Below are 10,185 nucleotides of genomic sequence, written 5' to 3'. Positions count from 1 at the left end.
ACCACTTTTCCCTCATCCACAGAGCCAATTATCTTGTCATAGAAGGCAATTAATTAGTCAGGCATGACTTGCCCTTGGTGAATCCATGCTGACTGTTCCTGATCACTTTCCTCTCCCCTAAGTGCTTCAGAATTGATTCCTTGAGGACCTGCTCCATGATTTTTCTGAGGGACTGAGGTGAGGCTGACTGGCCTGTAGTTCCCAGATCCTCCTTCTTCCCTTTTTTAAAGATGGGCACTACATTAGGCTTTTTCCAGTCAGCCGGGACTTCCCCCGATCGCCATGAGTTTTCAAAGATAATGGCCAATGGCTCTGCAATCACATCCGCCAACTCCTTTAGCACTCTCGGATGCAGCGCATCTGGCCCCATGGATTTGTGCTCGTCCAGCTTTTCTAAATAGTCCCGAACCACTTCTTTCTCCACAGAGGGCTGGTCACCTCCTCCCCATGCTGTGCTGCCCAGTGCAGTAGTCTGGGAGCTGACCTTGTTCCTGAAGACAGACGCAAAAAAAGCATTGAGTACATTAGCTTTTTCCACATCCTCTGTCACTAGGTTGCCTCCCTCATTCAGTAAGGGGCCCACACTTTCCTTGACCTTCTTCTTGTTGCTAACATACCTGAAGAAACCCTTCTTTTTACTCTTAACATCTCTTGCTAGCTGCAACTCTAGGTGTGATTTGGCCTTCCTGATTTCACTCCTGCATGCCCGAGCAATATTTTTATACTCATCCCTAGTCATTTGTCCAATCTTCCACTTCTTGTAAGCTTCTTTTTTGTATTTAAGATCAGCAAGGATTTCACTGTTAAGCCAAGCTGGTCGCCTGCCATATTTACTATTCTTTCTACACGTCAGGATGGTTTGTCCCTGTAACCTCAATAAGGATTCTTTAAAATACAGCCAGCTCTCCTGGACTCCTTTCCCCCTCATGTTATTCTCCCAGGGGATCCTGCCCATCAGTTCCGTGAGGGAGTCAAAGTCTAATGGTCCCATCATAATGGTCCCATCTGGTCTTAAAATCTATTAGTTGGAGTGCACATACTTAAACTGAATAACTCTGTTCTGTTACTTTTGTATCTTTCCTCACCCCTTCATTTCCTTTCTGGTGCCCTCATTCACTGCATCACATCTAGGGCCCCACTCCTGCAATGAGCTATGGTGCACGTACAAGAGTACAGCCACACAGAGCCAGTTGTAGGACTGGGAATATAACCCTAGTTCAGTGGTTCTCAAACTTATTTGATCAGGCCCCTCTTCTTTGTGTCTGTAGTTGTTTATCCTCCCCTCCCCACAAATACATATACTGCCACCCAGCCCTGAAGACAGAGTGGAGAGCAGCAGCTGCTGGCTGAACCACCAGCTCTGAAGGCAGTGCCATGCCAGCAGCAGCACAGAGGTAAGGGTGGCAATGCGGAAAGTGATATTCATCAATATAACTTTTCACAGCCAACTTAGCATCCCATTTTCACCCATACTTCTGCGCTGCTGTTGCCATCCTGGGGCTAACATCCAGAGCCACATCACCTCCAGGTGAGGAATTGGGGGTGGGGGAAGGAAAGCGTAAGCAACCACTCCTGGTCTACTCTCACACAGCCTCCAGCATGTAAATCACTCCCAAGTATATTGTATGAGTGCTGTAGCCAGCCAGCCAGGAATTACACTGCAGAGTAACACCAGCAAATTCCCAATCCGAGACTTTCCTCCAGAAATGTGCGTCTTGTATTGCTCCAGCACCCTCCTGGACAATACAAGCTCGTAGAACGTCCATCAGTTCATTAATAGAAAATGATATGTACAAATCCTGTTATCCCAAATTAAGTTTCCCAAACACTTCAATCCAAACTCATACCTGTTTAGATAAAACAATAAAACAAATGTATTAATTATAGATAGATTTTAAATGATTCCAAGTAATGAGGCATAAAAGTCAGAATTGGTTGCAAGCAAATAAAAGATAAAACACAATTAATATCTAACTTAACAAGCTAATTGAATTCAAAGCAAAGGTTTCTCTCACCACATGTTCTAGCAGTCTTGCTGGCTGGAGTCCTTTTAGCCAGGACCTCTGCCCCAGTTCAGTGTTAATTTCCTTGTCTTTCCAGAGTTGTTGATGCCTTGAGCAGAGAGAAAGACAGGAATTACATGGGAGCATCTGTTCCCCATTCTTTATACTTTTTCTCTTCTTTGAGAATCATCTCCAGCTGGGGGTCAGGAGACAGAAGGTCTGGGGGGATGGGAACTTCCAGCTGTTTCTTTGCCAAAATGCAGATTTTTCACTCACACCTTTTTTACTTGCCAAAGAATGGCCACTTAACCAGGTGATAGGCCATTTGATTTTGTTGACACTTGGCTGAGGTGTCAGTTTGCCTTTTATCTTTGAAGAACTGGTTTGTGCCTCCTTTTCTAAACTTGGAATATGTAGAATCTTATAACTTTATATACAGTGTTGCCACACATATTTTACAAGGGCAATAATGATCAGCAAATTATAAGTTTTCAAATGATACCTCATAAGGCATACTTTGTACAAAATTTATTATAGTCTTCTAAAAAGGGTAAACATAAGTGTACAGACTGTCACAGTAGGTGACCCGTTCTCAAGGACCATGACCCTTAGCTCCATTGCCTGCATATTTCAGGAAGCATTTTCAAGTATTTATCAATAATATTTAGAGCCTTTTGGGCACTACTAACTTTTCACATATAAGAGCTGGACTCTTGAATATTTGAGTTTGCAACCTTTGCTTCTACAACTCTTGACATTTTCCTCCTCTGTGCCTGTCTGACAAATTAACCATAAAAGAATTCCTCTACTAAACATGAAGTGAAAAACATCCAAAAAATCCTATAACATTGAGTTTGGCAGGTCATGTACACCTTGCAACTCACACATATTCACTCCTATCCTCCCAAGAAACCCTGTTTAAAATTTGCAGGGAATTAAGATGATAAAAATACAGAGTAGATGATGGAAAATAACCTGTTCTTCCCTATACTGGCATCTGACAATCAGGATCCAAAACATTTTTGTCTTTGTTGTTTTTTCAGTTTTGCTATGTCTCATCAGGGCTACATTTTCTTAGTGCTGTGCATGAATAATAATGAGATTCGTGTTCATAACTTTTTTGTGCCACTCTGAAAATTGCCTTATGATGCATTTCTCTAAACCTGAATGAGTAACCTTTATACATCTATGGTTTCTAAAAGGCCTAAAGTAAACATTTAATGGAAAAGAAACAATGATGTGACATCCTTCCAGTAACTACATCTTTGTGCTGTGCAGCTTGTTTTATAGTAATAGTGTTACTTAGGCATTTATTGGTCTACTGAAAAGCTGGGGAAAAAACAAGTGCACTTAGAGCAACTGTCTCGTCAGAGAGTGGAGAAACGTACTCTAAAGTACACCACCACCACACTAAATATAACAGAGATTCGCCTATTGTATATTCTCTATACAGAGTCCTACTTTGTGGTTATAAATGTATTTGTGTAAATTCATCTAAAATATTTAATTGCAACTGTGGGCCAAATCCTGACTTTTTTATTTAATCCTTACTCAAGCAAAGCTCCCATTGAAGTCATTGAGGGCCCTATTCTCTTCTATACAGGAAATTCTGAGGGCTAGATTTTGGCCATCACTATAAATTTGCCCTAGCTGGGTAGGTGAGGAATAGACATACAGCTATCACAGATGATTCCTGACACCTTCTCTTAACCCCTCTTGGAACAAGGACCTCCCTATTTTCACATGCTCTGTATTGCCCAGAGGAGCCCAGCCACTTCCTCACCCCAGAGAACTTGAACCCTGGGGAACCAAGGGGATCCCACTGCAAAAGTAGGTATCCCCCTTTCCTCAGGCCCAGACTCCTGTCTGCACACATGCACCAACCAGAGCAAGGTGCAGTTCCCTGATCCATGTTCATGACAGTGAAGCCCTCCAACTCAGAAAACCAAGCGCAGATTCAGGGCAGGAATGTTTTGGCAACGCTTGCCTGATCATCTTACATACAGGGACTCCATACCTCCTGCATTGCATGGAGCTCTGCTCAGGGGTGGTTTTCTTTATCCCAGTATGCAAGTGATATTGGGGGCCAGGACCAGGCTAGGCCTCACTCCAGAAGATAGATTAGGTCAGTGGTTTTCAACCTTTTTTCATTTGTGGACCTCTAAAAAGTTTCAAATGGAGGTGCAGACCCCTTTGGAAATCTTAAACATAGTTTGCAGACCCTGAGGGGTCCTCGGACCACAGGTGGGAGACCACTGAATTAGATGAATCTGGTGGATCCACAACTATCTGGATCCACTGGGTGTGCTCCTCATAGGATTGTGGGGGGTGCACCCACTGCTTGCGCTACTGCAACCATAGAGCAGCTCTGCTACGGCTCCAGATACTGAGGGGAGGTTTCTTTCCTTACCCCAGTTCCCATGGTGATCCCAAGCTGCAGTCTGGTCACTTCAGACAGTGTGCTGTTCCAGGATTTGGCCCAAACTTAACAGCCTAGTTTTCCACTCATTTTAACTTAAAAGAATTATAGCTCAAATGTACAGTCTGGTGACTCACTGGAGAGCTTGTGTGCTGGCAGAATTTGAATACTGATTCTGGATATTTAAAATATCTTATTTGTTATTTCTCGCAATAGTGTTTACAATAGTTCAACAAAGGACACCAAGAGATGCCACATTTAAAGGGAATATAGGAAGGACAAGAGGTACTAAAAGATCATGAAATATGCTTTGCAGACATAGCTTGTTGGTTTCTGGTTGGTTGCTTATTTTATTAGTAATTTATGTATGATTTTATTATATACAACAGGAATATATGATGGCATGAAATAAAGGTTTTATAAGTCTGAGTTTGGGATGAGTGAATCAGCCAGAGATAGAGAAGTGAGTGCTAATACAACCATTATATCATACTATCACATATTCTCTACATGTCACATAAGTGTCAGAAAAAACGATTCTGGGAATGTTGTAGAAAGATTTTTAAAACATTTTATTTCTGTTATGTTCTTTATCCCTCCACCTGCCTTAGCTACTAGACAGGGCTCACAGGGAGTCCCGTCAACGTCTTAAAATGATTCAGAAGAGTTTTTCTCTACATAAAATTGTCGTAACTATTGTCACTGTTTCAGGGTAACTGCCCCTGTATGCCCATTCCGTGGGCTCCCAGATCCTTAGCCATCACTTCTCTTGGGCAGAGACCCACGTCTTTATCCCTCCTGACTGGAGTTTTAAAGCTGCAGAGCTCCCTGCCTTACCCTTTGATATCCCCAGCAAGCCAGTCTGCCTAAAAGCAGATGCCTGTGTTTTGCTTTCTGTCTGAGGGCTATGAACAGTGTACTGCCAGCAGTTACAAGTTACCACACAGCTCTTTCTAAGCAAGCACATTTATTCTTAAGGTAAAAGCATTACAGAGAAAACATAATCAAAACAATACACAGATTTAAACACCCATTAAACATACCAGGAGTTACCCATCAGTCTTATGGGGCTGTAGTAGGCCAAAGTCTTTCCAACCCTTCTGCAAGGGCTGGGAGTCCCCTTGGATGGAAAGTCCTGTCAATTTGTTGGATAAGAAAGAAGGCCCTGAGTCTATTTAAATTCATCCTTTTTATGCCAAAAGCCCTTTCTTTGTTGGTCTGTGGAAACCCAGTTTGCATCAATATCTGCAAGCTTCCTTGGGTGGGTGGTACCTCTCTGGAGGTGTTTACACCCTGAGTGATTCACCTTAATCACCCACCCACATACACACACACACACATTGTTCTTAGTTCCTGGAGGAGCTAAAAGCAACACTCCCCTCAGGCGCTGCATACAATCCCTGGCACATAGTGATACATAAATTGTTCACAACCTTAATACAATATATTTTCCCTAAAGATACTGCATGTGGTTGTAAGATCTGTCACAACTGGAAGTCCATCACCTCAGGACTTTGCCCGGTTAGAAGCAAGTGCTAGGTGCTTTGGAAAGCATTTGAAAGAGAGGGCAGAAGTGCCCGTTTGCAAAACTGCAAGATATCATACTTTAAAGACATGGGGTCATATTCTCTAGCTAGCTCTGCTCCCTTTTGGGGCTCCAAAAGCAGCCATCCAGATCTCCCTTCTGGGGATTCCTTGCAAAAGGAGGGGGGAAAGATCACCTCCATAAGGCCTCAGAGGTGGAAGACTAACAGGAAGCAGGAACTGGGGGACAGCCCTTCAGCTGGTATAAATTGTCATAGCTTCATTGGAGCTATGACATTTTATATCAGCTGAAGCTCTGCCCTCTGATCCCTGTACCTTTAGGGAATTATACTAGACCATTTTCAAACATATGTATTGGAGAAGATGTACAATCTTTGCCTCTATCTATAAAGTGTAAAAAGAGGCACTCTTCAAATTTGGGGAGTTTATCTTGAAGTTTATACGATATTCTTTCATAAATTGCTGCTGCAGCAAGAGATTGAAGCCATTTATCAGAAGGTATTGGAGATGTTACAGTGATGCATTATGATACATTTAGCTACCAATATTTAGCTATCAATATGATACATTTATCACCAATACCTAGCCGATATGACCAATGATTTAGCAAGAGAGGTTCGGTGAAAAAACTCTGATGTGTCGCTAAAGAGAAAGTGTGTGTGGAATGGACCGCTCCTGTGTCATTTATATTTCTTGTGTTACTGTGCTCCAAAACAGCATCAGTACAGGGAATGCACCTGATTTTCAGAACATGGCTTTCTTTTATGAGTGTACAGTTTTGCCTCATTGCACAGCTGCATGCACACTTTTGAAGCACCAACATGCTTCAACAGAAGTGATAGATAATAACACCAATGAAAACAGATGATAGCATTTGCCTGCAGAACTTGCATTGGAACAAATGGGTTTTGTGCACAAAGGGCCAGAGTCTCCACTGCCTTACTGCCTGTGTAGTTTACACCTGTGCAAAGGGAGTGACAAGTGCCTCTTTACACAGATATAAAGGCCACACAGGCTGGGCAGTGGAGAATCAGCCCAGAAAATTCAATCAGGCATGAACAAAGTTGATAATGCACAAAAAAAGTACACAAACAAGTGTGTGAATGTGCAAAGTTGAACTTGTACACGTGAAAGCTGCTTTTTGAAAAATCAAGGTCCATTGGTCTGAAATTCCCAGCTGAAGTGGTGCAGTTCCATCACAATTTAGCAGTGATTAAATTGAGCTGGGATGTTCTAGATTGCCCTTCCAGAGCCTACTCCACATTTTTCAAAGCATTCCAGCTTATAAGAGAGCACGGATGCCTTTAAAGCCAGCCATGAGTTTACATTTTTCTAACCAGAGAGTTGGCCACAAGGGGGAAATGGCCATCAAACACCCCTGTACTCTGGGAATAAACCCATGAGCTAAGTGCGGACAGCAGCAGCAGGTCCGTCACCTATGAAAGTGGCCAATGAAGTCCCTACACTTCAGGCACTCATTTTCAGTACACAAAAAACAGGAGTAAGCCAGTCATATGGGGCCTGATCCCAAGCCCATTGAAGACAATGGAAACACTCTCATTGACTTCCATGTTCTTTGGATCAAGCTTATGGAGAAACAACTAACCAATAAGATCACACATTTCTGGGATCCCCAAAATGGCAACCCAGGAGTAGTGTGCTTGTAGCTTCATTTTCATAGACTCATGCAGCGGGGAAGGGAAAGTGTGTACCCAAATATATACAGAACATAAGATCCAAAGTTCACTCTCCTCCAAAATCCCAATTTAATCACTGAAATTTGGAGTTTCTCAGTTTTACTACATACACTTTTATTTGTGCAGAACATGTTCTGTGCAATATTCTGAGGTGGGGAAATTTTCATGTGACACAAATTTATTTAGGATAGTCAAGTCCAGAGAAGACTGTGAGGAAGCTCAGGGGTTTTTAACCAAGTTAACAGAATGGGCAACATGAAGGCAGATTAAATTAAAGGTTGATAAATATAACATATTGCCATTCCAGGGAAGAAAAATTGAACTACACATATATCTTGCCGAGTTCTAAACTAACTGTGTCATCTCAAGCACAGGACCTGGGCATCACTGTGGATAGCTCAGTGAAGACCTCTGCTCAAAGTAGTTTTGGTCAAAAAGCAAACAAGGTGTTAGGATGCATCAGGAATGGGTAGTGAATAATGCAGAAAATATGTCATTATAAAAACCAATGGTTTGCTCTCATCTGGAATACTGTGTTTGGTTCTGGTCACCATATCTCAAAAGGATATTTGCAGAATTAGAGAAGGGCAACAAGAATGATTAACAGCATAGGAAAACACTCGTGTTAAGAGAGATTGAGAAGATTGGGATGGTTTACCTTGAAAAAGAAAATGAATAAGTAGGGACATATTAAAAGTATTTAAAATAATGAATGGTCCAGAGAAGGCAGGTTAGGAGCTTCTCTTCTTCCTGTCTCATAGCACAAGAACAAGAAGATATTCAATAAAATTGAGACAGCAAATTCAAAACTGTTCAAAGAAGACACTTTTTCACACAATGCATAATTAGACTGTGGAAGTAATTACCGTAGAATTTCACTGAGACAGAGAATTTAGCAAGATTCAGAAAAGGACTGGCCATTGATATGGACAACAAGCACATCAAAAGTTACAATAGTTAATGCTAAAAAAAGAGTTTTGAAAGGAATATAAAACCTCATGATTCAGGGTTTAAACTAATCTCTAATGTTAAGGGTTAGGACAAACTTTCATGAGGGGTCAGTTATTCCACATCTTCTTGCAACTTCCTCTGAAGCATCTAGTGGAGAAAGGACACTGGACTAGATAAGCCATGGGGGTGATCCAGTATGTTATCTCCTATGTTCCTATAAATGTTCTATATGGATTTTGCATCACTCAATAATTTATATTATTAACTTTGAACACATAATCATTCCTTATTGGCATATAGCCTATCCCTATCTTTTTACCAAGGTCCTGATCAAACCATGTTTGTCTCCCAGTTCAAATGAAGACATTCATGTGTTAAAAAAATTCTAGAGCAGTGCTAATTCAGGAAACAGGACAGACTGTGATAGCTGAATATTATCAGTCTTGAACAAGAGTGACTAAGAGGTGGCTTAATCATGAATTCTTATAAATTCTCGATAAGTGTAACACATAGCACAAGGGGCCAATCCTTTACATCTTCACATTTGTGCAAGTAGTTTCTTTGTAGCAATAGATTACTCACTTGAATAAGGGTTGCCAGATCAGATCCTAAAGGAGTAACACAGCAGCATAAACTGGCACTAAAAGGAAAAAGATTTCAGTTATTAAAGAGATTTTTTTTTCTTGCAGAGGGCTAAAAATATGAGAAACTAGCTATCACAAAGCTCAATATGGACCAAGTGAATCTTTGGATATAGCGGTCACTACCATGCCCTGTCTTCTCTGGATGGGCACCAGTCTGGCATGAGTAGGCAAAAGTACTGCTATCCCACCCTATGCTTCTAAGCTCCCTGCAGCCTAGCAGTGATTGGTCACTGTTCCTTGCTCAGGGTCTCTCAGGAACACTTGTGGGGCAGACCTCATGTCTGATACCCTTCTTGGGCAGTAGAACCCTGCAGGTCAGCTGCCATAGACCCCAAAACTAGTGCCCCAGCCCTCCAAGGCCCCAGTTGCTTAGATCCGCTCCTTCAAAGCTCCACCTTACCGTGGGAGCTCTCAGCTTCTTGATTAACTCCTTCAGGAACAACATGGCAGGAAAGCAAGAAACATAGGTTTAGCAAAAGAATTTGTTAACCACATACATGTAAGCAGTGTCAGGATGAGCTCCACCCTGACATCTGGTGGTGAGGTGTGGCAAGTTGTGGAAAAGAACTTCAGGGGCCGATCTCATTTGCATAGGCACACCCACCCCGCCTAGAATGAGGCCATAGCTGCCCAAATGGTCACTTTGGCTGCTGTGGGATCCCCAGTGTCTCTGTTATTGGGGCAGGAAGAATAAATTGTTATTACCCTGATTATGGGAACTGTGCTTGGAACTGTACTTGGCCTTTTGTTATGATGGAGGGACTCACCATCAACTAAGTAGCACTCACTAGGCAAGGGTCATGGGTTCCAAAACTCTGTGAATTGAGAGGCTGGGGACAAGTATTAATACTTGGTGGCATGGGTCCCTTGGTGAGGGCCTTACATGCTAATTGCACTTCCTCCTCTCTCCACTGTGGAATATCAGA

At 42.2% G+C, this 10,185-nt stretch overlaps 1 long non-coding RNA gene across 1 annotated transcript in view; it reads right to left on the bottom strand.

Moving 5' to 3' along the window:
* Positions 1 to 2,014: 2,014 nt before the first annotated feature.
* The window catches only part of LOC141988138 (uncharacterized), a 30,483-nt gene continuing 22,312 nt past the window's right edge, over positions 2,015 to 10,185 (bottom strand). The window contains exons 2-3 of the long non-coding RNA XR_012639671.1: positions 9,198 to 9,255; positions 2,015 to 2,112 (exon numbers count right to left, since the gene is read on the bottom strand). This is a non-coding gene — a long non-coding RNA (uncharacterized LOC141988138). The remainder of the gene's footprint in view (positions 2,113 to 9,197; positions 9,256 to 10,185) is intronic.

The sequence above is a fragment of the Natator depressus genome, chromosome 5 (assembly GCF_965152275.1).
Source record: "Natator depressus isolate rNatDep1 chromosome 5, rNatDep2.hap1, whole genome shotgun sequence".
Classification (NCBI taxonomy): domain Eukaryota; kingdom Metazoa; phylum Chordata; order Testudines; family Cheloniidae; genus Natator; species Natator depressus.
The sequence above is the reverse complement of the archived record's forward strand: the minus strand, read 5'-3'. Positions and strand labels throughout refer to the sequence as shown.